Source organism: Diabrotica virgifera, chromosome 2 (assembly GCF_917563875.1).
Source record: "Diabrotica virgifera virgifera chromosome 2, PGI_DIABVI_V3a".
Lineage (NCBI taxonomy): Eukaryota > Metazoa > Arthropoda > Insecta > Coleoptera > Chrysomelidae > Diabrotica > Diabrotica virgifera.
The window spans coordinates 144,305,499-144,323,523 of record NC_065444.1 but is presented as its reverse complement, the minus strand read 5'-3'; the positions used below and the strand labels follow the sequence as shown (position 1 = coordinate 144,323,523).

The window sequence follows — 18,025 nt, the reverse complement described above, 5'->3', positions numbered from 1 at the left end:
ACCTTCGGGTATAAGAGGTTTTCGATTATGTATGTATGTATGCATGTTAATTATAGTCAGAACAAAATTATATCGGGCACCCCTTGTTTTTTATAATTGTTACCATACTAAATTACATATCCAATAATTTTAATCCATTATTAAACAGATCGGTGCAGATCGACATTATATTGGATCCTCTACTATAAATAAAAGATCCAAAGTACCAACAATACTGTCAGTAGTCTTAAAATATATTTATTAAAACATACCAACTGTAGAAAAATAATATAACTTATCAAATCTGTTTATTTAAAAAATACAGCTACTATTTATAATTATTATCAATATGATTTATACATAATCATTTGATTCTAATTTCACACTATCACTTTGGACGGTTATAGTATTTCTGGCATTATTCGAATTTCACTTTTATCCAATTGCGGTTGCAACTCCAATAGAGAGTCATGTAACAGTTTTGTAACTTGATTTGTGGACGTCCGTGAGAGCGGTTGCAACTCCACTGGAGATTCCTGTGGCAGTTCTGTACTGGAAACTGTGTCGGAGAAATCCTAAAAAAATATTTTTGTTAGATTCCAAAGCCACAAGAATAATGGAAACATATAGCAAAGGAATTTGAAGCAAGATTGAACTTTCCCCATTGCTTCGGTGCCGTTGACGGCAAATATGTGCAGAGTATTCCACCAAATGGGCAAGGTTCCTATTTTTATAACTATAAAGGATTTCATAGTATGGTTTTGATGGCAGTTGTAAATGCTAATTATGAGTTCATAATATACGAATTTGGTGTGAATGGGAGAATTTGTGATGGAGGTGTTATGAGCAAACAATATTTTACAACAAATTAAAAGAAAATACATTACAAATTCTAGTCTTTGATCGCCTCAGTGGTTCAGATGTTTTTATTGGTGTTGAAGCTTTTGCCTTAGCGCCACATTTCTTAAAACCGTTTAATCCAAGAGAATTAACAAATGAACGCAAAATATTCAATTACCGCCTGTCAAGGACAAGGCGAGTTGTAGAAAATGCCTTTGGTATTTTAGCTAACAGATTTCGAATTTTCCATACCACTATTAATTTAAATCTAAAAACTGTATATATCATTGTCATGACATATTGTGTACTCCATAACTTTTTGAGAAGTAAATATGCTTCACTTCAACCTATACTCCCATTGGAAGCTTAGACGATGACAATAGGAATGGTTTAAGAACAGAAGATTCTAATCTCATTGATATGCAGAGATAACATTATATAAGTATTTCCAGAGACGCCAAGCAAACTAAGGATAAACTTTTTTTATGGTATTTCAATAATGAAGGTAGTGTACCATGACAAAATAGCCATGGTGTAATTCATAATATAGTTTAATTATAGAATTTAATTCAAGTTCTAAATATTGTGAACGTAGATATAGTTTAATAAAGAAATTTTTTTAAATTAATCATGGTTTTTAATTGATAGAAACTTACAAAATACCTTTTCAGGTAGATATGATTATTCCACAAACGCAAATATGCAACAAATATGTGTGTCAAGTGTCAACAATAGAAATAGCAGGAAGTTTCTTAGACAGTTAGAAATTCGATTAGCATCTTTTATTTCGACAAAAATTTGGCATCCATGCCCAAAATTCTGCTTAAATTTTTGTAGAGAGTAGAAAGACTTCCGGAGTGGAAATTGAAACACCAACCAGTAGTAAATTAAGAAATGCAATTTTCTTTACACCTACAATAGTGGCTCAATCCCATATGAACATAATACTACATTAAATATGCCACAAGAAAACAGTGTCAGAACTTTGCAGAAATACATAAGTTGATTAATTATTATATTCTATTATTATAAGTATATAAATTTTTTTTGGCAGTAGTACCCCAATATTGGAAAATTAAATACTAAAATGGTAAAAGAAATTTATATGATTTAAAAGAATTCTCTATTTTAGAATGAACTAAAAATATAAAAATAAAATATTACCTCTTTTAATTTTTCAATCATTAAAGTGTATGCTTCATTCTCTACTTTTCACCTTCCATAATGCATGCCAGCTCAAAAATTTGTACAACTCTTCAATTAAGAATAGGTTTGCAATGCTTCTATATCACTCATTTCGACTGTCCACCTTGAAAACTTTTGCTGGACTGAACTTCTGACCACACTTCAAGTAAAACTGCACAGGTAAAATCTTCAGCATGTTGACGAGAGTACAGACGGCGCGCGGCGCTTGGAGGCTTACATGTGATACCGTCTTGCTGCTCTTATGCTCTTACCTGCGCAAATGAGTCTCTGCAGACATGGTCTCAGGCAAAACGTAGTGTGTAGCCAGTGTATTATACTACAGACCTCAAGGCTCTGAGGATAGTCAGCATAATTTAGATTGCTCAGATTTCTGCATTATCATTATGAATGATATATGTACAACATTATGCTGTCATGACATTTGCAAATTTATTTTATATGGAACTAATCCATATAATTTTGAGTTAACCACTTTGATGGTTAGCGATGACTTTGGTGAAGGCGTTGCTGTGACATACATGATTTCGAATAGAATGAATACTACAATTTCTAAAATATTTTTTGACTGTATTAAAACCGCACTAGGTACCTAATAATATCACTACAGATATGTTTATGAGAGATATAATGGAAACTTTTTATAACGGATGGACAGCAGTGATGGGGCCTGTGTCTAATCGATTATTTTGTTCCTGGCACATTGATTGTGCCTGGAAAACTAATCTAGCAAAAATTTCTGTAGTTGAAAAAAGAATGGAAGTATGTATATAAGTGCTTGAAATTTATACAAAGTACTTTAGAAGTTAACAACTTTTAAAAAGATTTGTTGAATTTTCCAACTGGAGAATGATTCTGGTACTGTTAAATTTTATGAGTACCTGAGTAAAAATTATAGTTCGAATACTAAGTCCGGGTTCTACTGTTATAGAAAGGAATTACTAATAAATACAAATATGTACTTGGAGAGTAAGCACAGTATTATTAAGTATGCATATCTAGAAGGAAAAAGGTGAAACAACTAGATAAAAGCATGCATAATTTGATACACTACACTCGAGATAAACAAGTGGAAAGACTAATTCAGATAACAAAAGGTTTGTTGTAATGTAAATGTTTTGATTTAATTTTGTCAACATTTTTGTCGCTTTCAGGAAAAAGGACTGATTGATTGACTGCCATTAATTGTAGCCACAAATTATAAATTTGATACTGAAAGTGTGGAAGGAAATGATGAATTTAAAAAATGGATAATTAAAAATAAAACAAACTCAAAAATATGTACTGTTACAGAGAAACTGTTAATGTATGTTATCTTGTCAGCTACATACTATGTAAAATATGCTACCATTCCTACTCATGTACTTGCCTTGATTATTTTATTAAATTAAATTCAATCAAATCTTTAATTCAATCAAATATTTGCCAGCACATTCACTACCTTTGTATTACATGAGTCACACTAAATAATTAAGTTCCAAGTAGTGATATTTGGGAAGAACTGGAGTCTTCAGCACCTACGCACAAATCAAAAACCGAGGGATAGATAGAAATTACATAAGATACTATCTGCTCAGCACTGTAAGTAATTGCATTAGGTCAAAAATGCAACAGTGAAGATATTTTAATGACAACCATTAATCAAATTAAAGCTGTGAAAGCCAACAAATTTCACGTTGATCCAAATATGAGACTTGAGAAAATTCAGAAAGGGTGAAACAGGTGTCATTTTCTACCAAGAAAAAGACAGTGTCTACGTCTGGTAAACTATTAAGGAAGCCCAATATCGCAGAGTCCTCCAATTTGAATGAAGTATCCTCTAAATGGTATGTATTTGCATAATGCCTGTACCTGTGTGTTGTGAGTACACAATTAAGTAATCAGCAAACTGCATGCCCATTTCTTGTTTAAGTTCACCCTTATCTATAAATAGTTTTTCTCAGATTTTAAAACAACAAAACTAGAACAACTTGCAACAGAACAACTCCTCTATATTCAATAATTCAATGAAACAAGAATCAATTCAATTTCAATATACAACTCCTTGTATACAACCAAAAAACAAAACACAAAACATAGGTTAGGTTAAATAAAACGAAAAATGTCAAAACAAACTACAACTTCGGAATGGACTAAATACCTATTACCTATACTGTGTTTAACCCTGGGGCCTGATTCTAATTCATTTCGACAGTCGCAATTTCATTTCGACACCGCGCGATTCTTGGGGATATTAACCTTATTATGTTGAGACTGCTCAGAATTTGGGTTGGCGCTTCGGTTTCTTGGATTTTGTTGATAGTCTGGGAAAATTATCGAAAAAATACCATTTTTGGGAAAAATTATTTACCAGCTATTTTATTGCTAAAATCGAATCTTAAGATTGCATATATTAGTAATATGGGGTATGACAAGTCCGCAGAAAGTGTGTTATTTTATTTATAAACAAATTAGCACTCCTAAATCTTCTTTTTTTTTTCAATTAGTGGTCTGTAACTCCTATATTTTTTCCTTTGAGCCAAAAACACTCAAATAAAAATTCACCGTAATTTAGTTCTGCACAAAGTTATTTTTTTTCCGATTTCCTTCAACAAAAATTTTACTCAGAAAATCCGAGTTTTCCCAAAAAATCTGCCATTTTCAATTAAAATTTTAGGGAAGTACCTAATTATTTATCAATAATTAAATAATTGAAGACATGAAAGATTTATTATAGTAGATTATACAGAGGGGCTAAATTATGGAATAAATTCATTTCTTTAAAACGGACGATTTTGGAGCAAAATCCCGAAAGAGGTCGATTTTTATTTTTAAATTACAATTTTTTGGCATATATTTCATACTAGTGACGTCATCCATCTGAGCGTGATGACGTAATCGATAATTTTGTTAATGGGAATAGGGGTCGTGTGGTAGGTCATTTGAAAGGGCGTTTAATTCTCTATTCAGTAATATAAACATTAATATCATTAGGTATTTATACATGGTTGCCAAAAAAAAATTTTGAATTAAATTAATTGGCGCAAAAAGAAGAATGTATGTAATTTATTTAACTCAAAATACATTGTACTGCTGTCAGAAAATAGAAAAAAAGGTTTATTTCACAAATAAACATTTCTTTTCGCTTAAATTAAATCACAAACAGACTCCCTCCTACCTATTGGCAGTTTGAACTTTTAATTTAAGCTAAAAGCAATGTTTATTTGCAAAATAAACATTTTTTTCTATTTTCTGACAGCAATACAATGTATTTTGAGTTAAATAAATTACATGCATTCTTCTTCTTGCGTCAATTAATTTAATTCAAAATTTTTCTTGGCCTCCCTGTATAAATAATGAAACTAATGTTTATAATACTGAATAGAGAATTGAACGCCTTTGTAAATGAGCTACAACACGAACCCATATTCCTATTTAAAAAAATAATTACGTCATCACGCTCGGATGGATGACGTCACTAGTTTGAAATATATGCCAAGAAATTTAATTTAAAAATAAAAATCGACCTGTTTCGGGATTTTTCTCTAAAATCGTCCATTTTAGAGAAAATGAATTTATTCCATAATTTAGCCCCTCTCTGTATATCAGGAGACCGGCGACAATCTAACCAATAGTTTAGCAATAATTAAAATGTTAATTAAAAAATTTCGGTCGAAATAATAACCAGAAAGATTATGATACACCAGAATAACTATGATTTTCATATAAAAAAGCACTATACCTATTCAACGTACCTTACAGGATTGAAATTGGACCATTTGAGCGGTCTCGGGAATGTTATAAAGAAACAATTTTTTGGCTTATAAACAAATAGAACCCCTCAGAAAATATTAGATTAAATTAAATTAAGTTAACGCTGTTGAAAAGAGCACGGCTTCTGTGTCCTTTTCGAAGAAAAACAAATTGAATTGCGAGGAGTGATTCCAGGTATAACCGGTCAAATTTGACCGGCATTTGCGACAGAGTTATAAACAACAGGATTTTAATCTTTGAACCATTAGATACCTTTTAATTCCGGTCTTCTTTGTACATACAAATTTTCATATCTTCAAGACACTCATAACAAAAAAGATTTATGTCACTGTCACCAAATTATTTAATTATTGATAAATAATTACTTCCCTCAAATTTTAGTTGAAAATTAAAGATTTTGTTTGGAAAACCCGAATTTTCCGAAGAAAATTTCCGTCGAAGGAAATTGGAATAAATTATTAATGTGCAGAATTAAATTACTGTCAATTTTTATGTGAGTGTTTTGGTTTAAAGTTAAAATTTTCGGAGTTTTAGAGCAATAATAAAAAAAAAGATTTCGGAGCGCTAATTTGTTTATAAACAAAATAGCACACTTTCTGTGGACTTTGCACAGCTATATTACTAATATAGGAAATCTTGAAGATTTTATTTCAGCATGTCCAGCAATAAAATAGCTGGTAATTAATTTTCCTTGTTTTTTACTAATTTTCCCAGATTATTACCTCACATCTTTCATTGAGTTGATGATTCATGTTGTGGACATTCTCAATTATTATATTTCTAATTTAATACTATTCTATCTAATTCCTCAAAACAAGCAAATTTCAATTAAACCCAGCTATATTATAATACCTTTTGATTTAGTTTTCCTTGCAAGAAATAAACAAAACACATCTAAACTAAACCTAACCTCGCTTTTGGCCATTCATTCATCTCCGTGTCAAATAATTTCGACAGTCGCCATCGCCATATTGAAAGCGACTTGTTTAGTGTCGAAATTTGATTTAGAATCAGGGCCCTGGCCCTGGGCCCTGATTCTAAATCAAATTTCGACACTAAACAAGTCGCTTTCAATATGGCGATGGCGACTGTCGAAATTATTTGACACGGAGATGAATGAATGGCCAAAAGCGAGGTTAGGTTTAGTTTAGATGTGTTTTGTTTATTTCTTGCAAGGAAAACTAAATCAAAAGGTATTATAATATAGCTGGGTTTAATTGAAATTTGCTTGTTTTGAGGAATTAGATAGAATAGTATTAAATTAGAAATATAATAATTGAGAATGTCCACAACATGAATCATCAACTCAATGAAAGATGTGAGGTAATAATCTGGGAAAATTAGTAAAAAACAAGGAAAATTAATTACCAGCTATTTTATTGCTGGACATGCTGAAATAAAATCTTCAAGATTTCCTATATTAGTAATATAGCTGTGCAAAGTCCACAGAAAGTGTGCTATTTTGTTTATAAACAAATTAGCGCTCCGAAATCTTTTTTTTTATTATTGCTCTAAAACTCCGAAAATTTTAATTTTAAACCAAAACACTCACATAAAAATTGACAGTAATTTAATTCTGCACATTAATAATTTATTCCAATTTCCTTCGACGGAAATTTTCTTCGGAAAATTCGGGTTTTCCAAACAAAATCTTTAATTTTCAACTAAAATTTGAGGGAAGTAATTATTTATCAATAATTAAATAATTTGGTGACAGTGACATAAATCTTTTTTGTTATGAGTGTCTTGAAGATATGAAAATTTGTATGTACAAAGAAGACCGGAATTAAAAGGTATCTAATGGTTCAAAGATTAAAATCCTGTTGTTTATAACTCTGTCGCAAATGCCGGTCAAATTTGACCGGTTATACCTGGAATCACTCCTCGCAATTCAATTTGTTTTTCTTCGAAAAGGACACAGAAGCCGTGCTCTTTTCAACAGCGTTAACTTAATTTAATTTAATCTAATATTTTCTGAGGGGTTCTATTTGTTTATAAGCCAAAAAATTGTTTCTTTATAACATTCCCGAGACCGCTCAAATGGTCCAATTTCAATCCTGTAAGGTACGTTGAATAGGTATAGTGCTTTTTTATATGAAAATCATAGTTATTCTGGTGTATCATAATCTTTCTGGTTATTATTTCGACCGAAATTTTTTAATTAACATTTTAATTATTGCTAAACTATTGGTTAGATTGTCGCCGGTCTCCTGATATACAGAGAGGGGCTAAATTATGGAATAAATTCATTTTCTCTAAAATGGACGATTTTAGAGAAAAATCCCGAAACAGGTCGATTTTTATTTTTAAATTAAATTTCTTGGCATATATTTCAAACTAGTGACGTCATCCATCCGAGCGTGATGACGTAATTATTTTTTAAATAGGAATATGGGTTCGTGTTGTAGCTCATTTACAAAGGCGTTCAATTCTCTATTCAGTATTATAAACATTAGTTTCATTATTTATACAGGGAGGCCAAGAAAAATTTTGAATTAAATTAATTGACGCAAGAAGAAGAATGCATGTAATTTATTTAACTCAAAATACATTGTATTGCTGTCAGAAAATAGAAAAAAATGTTTATTTTGCAAATAAACATTGCTTTTAGCTTAAATTAAAAGTTCAAACTGCCAATAGGTAGGAGGGAGTCTGTTTGTGATTTAATTTAAGCGAAAAGAAATGTTTATTTGTGAAATAAACCTTTTTTTCTATTTTCTGACAGCAGTACAATGTATTTTGAGTTAAATAAATTACATACATTCTTCTTTTTGCGCCAATTAATTTAATTCAAAATTTTTTTGTGGCAACCATGTATAAATACCTAATGATATTAATGTTTATATTACTGAATAGAGAATTAAACGCCCTTTCAAATGACCTACCACACGACCCCTATTCCCATTAACAAAATTATCGATTACGTCATCACGCTCAGATGGATGACGTCACTAGTATGAAATATATGCCAAAAAATTGTAATTTAAAAATAAAAATCGACCTCTTTCGGGATTTTGCTCCAAAATCGTCCGTTTTAAAGAAATGAATTTATTCCATAATTTAGCCCCTCTGTATAATCTACTATAATAAATCTTTCATGTCTTCAATTATTTAATTATTGATAAATAATTAGGTACTTCCCTAAAATTTTAATTGAAAATGGCAGATTTTTTGGGAAAACTCGGATTTTCTGAGTAAAATTTTTGTTGAAGGAAATCGGAAAAAAAATAACTTTGTGCAGAACTAAATTACGGTGAATTTTTATTTGAGTGTTTTTGGCTCAAAGGAAAAAATATAGGAGTTACAGACCACTAATTGAAAAAAAAAAAGAAGATTTAGGAGTGCTAATTTGTTTATAAATAAAATGACACACTTTCTGCGGACTTGTCATACCCCATATTACTAATATATGCAATCTTAAGACTTGTTCTCATGATCATTTTTCAGTGCGTCATTAATTATGACGTCATATACTGTATTGGGTGTGTCGAGACTTATTTCATGTAATTATTGACGAATCTGACAGATGCTAGAATCGTATTTAGCCATAAGTGAAAAGCTGGTGGAATTAAACTAATTAGTAATTTAGTATATTTGATTTTTACACAATATGTTAACATGTAGGTATTTTTTATAAAGGGGAATAAAATTAAAAAGTAAACAATATTGTTAATTAAATTTATAAATATGGAAACATTAAAAAATGACACAAAACTATCCATTAATTGTGATTTTATCTCCTTCTCTAGGTGCTGTCTCCGCTTCAAAAGTTGGCAGTCATCAGAGCGATCTTTATTTCTGAAACCGCGGCTCTAAATAATTCATTGTTATTACATCCAAACCAGTTCCTAAGGTTCTTCAGCCATGAGTTACGTCTCCTTACTATAGATCTTTTTCTTGCATAATGACCTGGAGTATTAGATATACATCTCTCATCACATGTCCCATATATCTCAGTTTTCTTCTTATTTGTTAGTTATTCTCGTTCCTTTTGCGTAAGTATCATTACCTCCACGTTGACTATTCTATCTACTCATGAGATATTTAGCACTCTTCGGTACATCTCAAATGTCTCTAGTCTCCTCACGCCAATGACTAACTTTTAACGAACTAAATTCTAAACCAAAACACAAAAAAATGCACAAAGACGTTGTGAAACACAAGGGAAGTCGAATTCGAAATTTCAAAATGACAGGCACACAAAATACTGACCTGAATAATAACCGTCACTTGACTCTATGACACTTCTAAAAAATGGCCAAAATGAACGAAGTTTTCGTCAAATGTTCGTAATACGTGTATTTGATTGGCTAGAAAAAACGCGCATTCTAAATATCAACGAATCAAACGTAGGTTAGGAATAGACATCTCATGTATATAACCATTGTAATGCTGCATTATTTTTGTGTTTAATCACGGAGCTACCGCTTTTTCCGTCTCATCTAACTTAATGCATTAGAGAGAAATCGAAAAACTGTGACGCACTGAAAAATGATGATGAGAACAAGAATAGCAATAAAATAGCTGGTAAATAATTTTTCCCAAAAATGGTATTTTTTCGATAATTTTCCCAGACTATCAACAAAATCCAAGAAACCGAAGCGCCAACCCAAATTCTGAGCAGTCTCAACATAATAAGGTTAATATCCCCAAGAATCGCGCGGTGTCGAAATGAAATTGCGACTGTCGAAATGAATTAGAATCAGGCCCCTGATTCTAAATCAAATTTCGACACTAAACAAGTCGCTTTCAATATGGCGATGGCGACTGTCGAAATTATTTGACACGGAGATGAATGAATGGCCAAAAGCGAGGTTAGGTTTAGTTTAGATGTGTTTTGTTTATTTCTTGCAAGGAAAACTAAATCAAAAGGTATTATAATATAGCTGGGTTTAATTGAAATTTGCTTGTTTTGAGGAATTAGATAGAATAGTATTAAATTAGAAATATAATAATTGAGAATGTCCACAACATGAATCATCAACTCAATGAAAGATGTGAGGTAATAATCTGGGAAAATTAGTAAAAAACAAGGAAAATTAATTACCAGCTATTTTATTGCTGGACATGCTGAAATAAAATCTTCAAGATTTCCTATATTAGTAATATAGCTGTGCAAAGTCCACAGAAAGTGTGCTATTTTGTTTATAAACAAATTAGCGCTCCGAAATCTTTTTTTTTATTATTGCTCTAAAACTCCGAAAATTTTAACTTTAAACCAAAACACTCACATAAAAATTGACAGTAATTTAATTCTGCACATTAATAATTTATTCCAATTTCCTTCGACGGAAATTTTCTTCGGAAAATTCGGGTTTTCCAAACAAAATCTTTAATTTTCAACTAAAATTTGAGGGAAGTAATTATTTATCAATAATTAAATAATTTGGTGACAGTGACATAAATCTTTTTTGTTATGAGTGTCTTGAAGATATGAAAATTTGTATGTACAAAGAAGACCGGAATTAAAAGGTATCTAATGGTTCAAAGATTAAAATCCTGTTGTTTATAACTCTGTCGCAAATGCCGGTCAAATTTGACCGGTTATACCTGGAATCACTCCTCGCAATTCAATTTGTTTTTCTTCGAAAAGGACACAGAAGCCGTGCTCTTTTCAACAGCGTTAACTTAATTTAATTTAATCTAATATTTTCTGAGGGGTTCTATTTGTTTATAAGCCAAAAAATTGTTTCTTTATAACATTCCCGAGACCGCTCAAATGGTCCAATTTCAATCCTGTAAGGTACGTTGAATAGGTATAGTGCTTTTTTATATGAAAATCATAGTTATTCTGGTGTATCATAATCTTTCTGGTTATTATTTCGACCGAAATTTTTTAATTAACATTTTAATTATTGCTAAACTATTGGTTAGATTGTCGCCGGTCTCCTGATATACAGAGAGGGGCTAAATTATGGAATAAATTCATTTTCTCTAAAATGGACGATTTTAGAGAAAAATCCCGAAACAGGTCGATTTTTATTTTTAAATTAAATTTCTTGGCATATATTTCAAACTAGTGACGTCATCCATCCGAGCGTGATGACGTAATTATTTTTTTAAATAGGAATATGGGTTCGTGTTGTAGCTCATTTACAAAGGCGTTCAATTCTCTATTCAGTATTATAAACATTAGTTTCATTATTTATACAGGGAGGCCAAGAAAAATTTTGAATTAAATTAATTGACGCAAGAAGAAGAATGCATGTAATTTATTTAACTCAAAATACATTGTATTGCTGTCAGAAAATAGAAAAAAATGTTTATTTTGCAAATAAACATTGCTTTTAGCTTAAATTAAAAGTTCAAACTGCCAATAGGTAGGAGGGAGTCTGTTTGTGATTTAATTTAAGCGAAAAGAAATGTTTATTTGTGAAATAAACCTTTTTTTCTATTTTCTGACAGCAGTACAATGTATTTTGAGTTAAATAAATTACATACATTCTTCTTTTTGCGCCAATTAATTTAATTCAAAATTTTTTTTTGGCAACCATGTATAAATACCTAATGATATTAATGTTTATATTACTGAATAGAGAATTAAACGCCCTTTCAAATGACCTACCACACGACCCCTATTCCCATTAACAAAATTATCGATTACGTCATCACGCTCAGATGGATGACGTCACTAGTATGAAATATATGCCAAAAAATTGTAATTTAAAAATAAAAATCGACCTCTTTCGGGATTTTGCTCCAAAATCGTCCGTTTTAAAGAAATGAATTTATTCCATAATTTAGCCCCTCTGTATAATCTACTATAATAAATCTTTCATGTCTTCAATTATTTAATTATTGATAAATAATTAGGTACTTCCCTAAAATTTTAATTGAAAATGGCAGATTTTTTGGGAAAACTCGGATTTTCTGAGTAAAATTTTTGTTGAAGGAAATCGGAAAAAAAATAACTTTGTGCAGAACTAAATTACGGTGAATTTTTATTTGAGTGTTTTTGGCTCAAAGGAAAAAATATAGGAGTTACAGACCACTAATTGAAAAAAAAAGAAGATTTAGGAGTGCTAATTTGTTTATAAATAAAATAACACACTTTCTGCGGACTTGTCATACCCCATATTACTAATATATGCAATCTTAAGATTCGATTTTAGCAATAAAATAGCTGGTAAATAATTTTTCCCAAAAATGGTATTTTTTCGATAATTTTCCCAGACTATCAACAAAATCCAAGAAACCGAAGCGCCAACCCAAATTCTGAGCAGTCTCAACATAATAAGGTTAATATCCCCAAGAATCGCGCGGTGTCGAAATGAAATTGCGACTGTCGAAATGAATTAGAATCAGGCCCCCCTGTCTCCTTGACAGTCGTAACGTAACCTTACATTTAGGCTGTTAACCTAAAAATCTCTTCGTAAGTTTATAAATCGAAATTATATTTATGTATTATATCAGACAATTTCTACCATATATAGTATTTATAGCAAATTTCTTATAATGTATTGATACAATTGTACAAAATTAATAGTAATATTTTAAATAATCTCTTGTTTTTGGAATTCACCCATTAGGGAATCCATCGACCTGTCAAAGTTAAAAAATCACGTGATCTTTGGTTGGCACACAAAACTGTTCTTAACCTAAACTCAATGTAATTATTGATTTTTCTTATTTGTTTTTTGTCGTGATTTTGAGGTAGTATAGTATTTAAAGACATTCATTAGATTAATTATTTTATAAACTTTACGTTTTTGGTGATTTTGAGTGCTGACAACATGCCTGTGACTTGTATATTAGTGAACTGTGGAAGTCCAACTGATCGGGATAATGTTAATTTTAATTTGTTTTTTGTCCTGATTTTGAGCTAATATAGTATTTAAAGACATTCATTAGATTAATTATTTTATAAACTTTACGTTCTTGGTGGTTTTGAGTGCTGACAACATGCCTGTCACTTGTATAATAGTGAACTGTGCAAGTCCAACTGATCAGAATAATGTTAATTTTAATTTGTTTTTTGTCGTGATTTTGAGCTTAATATGGTATTTAAAGACATTCATTAGATTAATTATTTTATAAACTTTACGTTTTTGGTGATTTTGAGTGCTGACAACATGCCTGTGACTTGTATAGTAGTGAACTGTGGAAGTCCAACTGATCAGAATAATGTTAATTTTAATTTGTTTTTTGTCGTGATTTTGAGCTTAATATAGTATTTAAAGACATTCATTAGATTGATTATTTTATAAACTTTTCGTTTGTAGTGATTTTAAGTGCTGAGAACATGCCTGTAATCTGTATAGTAGTGAACTGTGGAAGTCGAGCTGATCGGATAATGTTAATTTTTTTCGTGTTCCCTCTATAGGGCTTTTCATTCACAGTCATTTGTTTTGAGCTTCTGTCATATAATCCGTGTATAGTAATATTATACACGGATTATACAACATCTGACAGAAGCTCGAAACAAATGACAATCGATGAAAAGCCGTATTAGAAACTCATTTATGTTTCCTCACCTAACTAAATTGTCAAATAACAGGACGCACTCATGCTAGGAATTATGGTTTTTATTAATATTATTACAATTATTTATATGTGACACTAACGTAACTAGTGACATTCATTTTTAGGCCAATGTGACAAACTTTATTAATAGTACTAAATTTTAACATTTATCCCCTATTTTGTTAAAACAATATTATTTTGTTTTTCATTCTATTCAAAATAAATGCAGTTTTGACAGGGAATTTGTTTTGTTATTTATTTATTCCATATAGACCTGGATCCCGCGTACCAAAAAAAGTTGATTAATAGCAAGCTGAAAATTTATTAATAGCTTAATGGTGTCTAGTCCGACAAACTTTGATGTATGGGAACACTGGAAGTTTTAACTGTGGAACAGGTTAAAAATTTGGAACGTCAAACTACGAAAATGTTTATGTAATTTGTCAGATAAAACTTCCAATTGATTTGCTACCAATTCATTAAACTCTCATGCAAAAACCAGACTGGTGAAAAAATCACCAACTGGGCATTTTAATGAGTAGAACACGAAGACCATGTCAAACTACAGGAATCATGTTGGTTAGTAATAGCAGTCTGATTTTTGCATGAGAATTTAATGAAAGGATAACAGATCAATTGGATGTTCTGTCCGACAAAATATATGGGATGTTTTTGTAATCTGATGTTCCAAATCTGAGTTTCCAAACTGTTTCACAATTAAAACTACCCCTGTTCCAGTGTCACAATACATCAAAGTTTGTCCAACTGGACACCGTTAAGCTATTAACAAATGTTCAGCTTGCTATTAATCAATTTTTTTGGTACACGGGATCCAGACCTAATAGGTTTGTTCATAGTACGACACAAACGATTAGCAACTGCTGCCAACCATCAGATGCATGAGCAGTTAACAGTTAGCGTTGTGCAGTTAATAGTTAGCATTCATAGACTACGAATGCACATGTGTCTGATGGTTGGCAAGAGTTGCTGATCGTTCTACGAACAAACCTATCAGTAAGCACAATTTGTGATATCCATGGGTAGTTACTAACAGAAAGAGGCAGGATTCGATTTTTAAAACATTTATTTTAGAGTCAAAACATAGTCATACCTTAAACGATAAATGAATATTATTATTACAAGTTGATACTAATTACAAAAATAAATACACATTTAAAAGACCAATATATAATTACTCATGATGAAGAAGTACATTATAATTAAAAATGAATAACCATTTTCATATCGCTGCAACACAATGCCAAAGCCATCTTATATTTCAATTAGTTTAGTGAGCGCAACAAGCACTCTGACCGAACAGTTTCAAAACTCATTAGTTTTTCATCAGAGAATGCATATGTTGCTATCTCCAAACCATGTAGCTGTAACATATGTACATACATTGGGTTCTTCGTCTGTCTTGCCCTGAGCATACTAAGCTAAAAATAGGATTGCTGCAATATGGCTGCAGACTTCACTATTACCGGCCATACGCATACAATGTGAATTTGCTATGTCATCAGAACTGGCTATCACCCCACCCAAGCATTTAGTCGTTTAGCATTGGATTTTTGGAAATGCTTCACCTAAAAAAAATATTTTATTTTTTTGGAAATTCTTCAACTACAAAAATTTATTTTTATTAGAGTATTTGCGTTCTTTACAGTGATTGAGAATATTTTATTTAAAATCAGACATTCATATAATATAATTTTAGAACAATCATGACAGTAATTCAAATATATGGCAGTAATAAATCATTTTCAGAGAATTATGGAGTTCGCAGTTTACAGATTAGGACGATGATATGTCTGGTTTCATACAGATATATAAACGTAAATAAATCTAATATTTAAAACCAATTTATCCAAAAGACACTAATACTGTTATCCATATATTTCTTAATGGTGAATAAATAAAATAAAGGCATACCTTTCCCACAACAATATGGAAATCAGGAAATCATTAACAATTTTTACTCCATTCAAAACAAATCCAGCTGTAAAATATTTATGTGCCTGAAGGCTTTTGTATGCTTTCATCTGCTGCTTAGAGTAGCAACTGTGACATATCAGACTCCACCAGATATGTATAAATATCTATAATAGTAACTTGATGGACTGCACTTTACTGTAAAATCTAATTCTGACTGAATTGCGTATGGATCTAAATCCCCAATTATTTTCAGCTTCAATAAATATCTAGAACAATAAAAGAAATAATGTTATTGCTTGCAAAATTCATCATTATTGATAAATATCGGGGCAAAATGAACAGTAAAAAAAATTGTTTCGCCTACCTTTCTCGCAACATCTGGAGTTTCCAATAATAATTTCCTTAAATAATCAGTTTGCATTGTGGTAAAGTTTATAAAGTTCACAAAAACAGGAAACGAAATCCAAATGAATCCAAAATACGACGATAAACAATGAAAAATCATTGAAAAATAGATGCAAACATAACCTCTTTGTTAGTTAGTGTGCCAACCATAGAGGTATATATTAACATAGAGTGAGCCTACTTTCCGCGCTTCCTGACGACAAGATCTCATGGACGGGAGAGATTAAAGTTGGATTTATAGTTTGACGTAGCGTAGACGTAGACGCAACGTAGACGTAAGAAACGGACTGGAGACGGAAGAAAATATTATGTCAATTTATAGATCGACGTAGCGGAATTTTTGCGCGTGCGTAGAAAGAGTAAACAATGACTTAATTCTAATTCAACAACATAGCCTATAAATTATACGAACAGTAAACAAACTTTGTGTTTATTTATTTATACTTATACTATTATTTATTATATTTATGTTTTGTGTGTTACATGGATTAGGAAATAAACGAAAGTATGCTCTTTGGTGCCGCATGCCGTGGGATTTCCAACTATTTTGTTTCATTTCCTGGTCTTTAAATGTTTATTGGATTTACCTATCGTATAATATGTGTGGATAACCACGAATTAGGCTAATAAACAACTCATATTTATCTGAAATATTGAAATGACTCTATGATATATTTTTATTAAATTAATAACTTAACATCCATTGTATTCAGTGTTCCCAGATGACTTTTTTGAGGATCAGGAGGTGTCGCCACGAACGATCAGGAGATTTCAGGAGACTCGCTCGCCTCAAAAATTGGTAGAATTCTGTAGTTTCAGTCTTTACGTTTATAGATTGGCAACTAGATGTCGCCACGAAAAATCAGTAGAATCAGTTGGTGGAGTATTTTTACGTTTATAGGTAGGCATGCAACTCTATAAAATCTGTAAGGGACGGCTGTGGCAACGCTATATGGCGGCTAAAGCATAAAAATAAAAAAAATAAAATAGGATAAAATTCTGAAAAATTAAAACTCCATACAAAACATATCTTGAATCATTACGCGCATGCGCAATGACGAGTAATGCTGCGCAGTAACACATTTTTCGTTACTGCGCATCCTCGTAATCATTCAAGAACGGTTTTGTATCGAGTTGGAACAAAACCAGATGATTTTCAGAATTTCATCACTTCATCAGGAGGTTTAAGGACGCCATCAGTAGATCAGTAGGCGAGGGTCGCCATCAGTAGGTCTCCTGAAATTTCAGGAGGTCTGAGAACACTGATTGTATTAACAAATAATTAACAAAATTCGAATATGTTGACAATCAACTTTTTACACAACACAAGGAATGAGGGGCGGGGCGGGTCCACTTTGAGTGACAGAACAAAATTCTGCCTTATGATTGGTCAGACGGAAGAAACGCACTGTAAAAGATGAAAGTTGGTCATCTCTTATGTTATGTT

General features: G+C 31.3%; 1 long non-coding RNA gene across 1 annotated transcript; it reads right to left on the bottom strand.

The window, feature by feature from the left end:
* Nucleotides 1–15,304: 15,304 nt before the first annotated feature.
* LOC126880277 (uncharacterized) lies at nucleotides 15,305–16,957 on the bottom strand. Its single transcript, XR_007696532.1, has 3 exons — nucleotides 16,538–16,957; nucleotides 16,171–16,439; nucleotides 15,305–15,824 (listed from the first exon to the last, which is right to left on the bottom strand). It is a non-coding gene; the product is annotated as an uncharacterized LOC126880277 (long non-coding RNA).
* Between the last annotated feature and the right edge of the window lie 1,068 nt (nucleotides 16,958–18,025).